Here is a 330-nt window from a genome sequence, read left to right as displayed (position 1 = left end):
TTCGATATACATATTACTACCCGTGTGTACGTAAAATTGGATAAAATTCTTTGCCATTGGCATCAAAACGACCGGCCGTTCTTATACAAAATATTTAATAATTCATATTTTATAAATAAAAATTTAATATACTCAAATTATTTTTCTAGAAAAGTTAACGATAATGATCGTGCAATAATTTAACACGTGTGCACCCGTGTTAAATTGTTCCACAACACGCTGTTTTTCACGAGGGTGTGCATACCGATGCACAGACAACGCAATTCAACACGTCTTCGTTTTATGGACCGATAATTTATAGGAATTTGCAAATACGAATGAAACCTGAAA

Source organism: Dufourea novaeangliae, unplaced genomic scaffold, assembly GCF_001272555.1.
Source record: "Dufourea novaeangliae isolate 0120121106 unplaced genomic scaffold, ASM127255v1 scaffold175, whole genome shotgun sequence".
In the NCBI taxonomy this organism is placed as follows: Eukaryota; Metazoa; Arthropoda; class Insecta; order Hymenoptera; family Halictidae; genus Dufourea; species Dufourea novaeangliae.
This window is presented reverse-complemented; position numbering follows the sequence as displayed.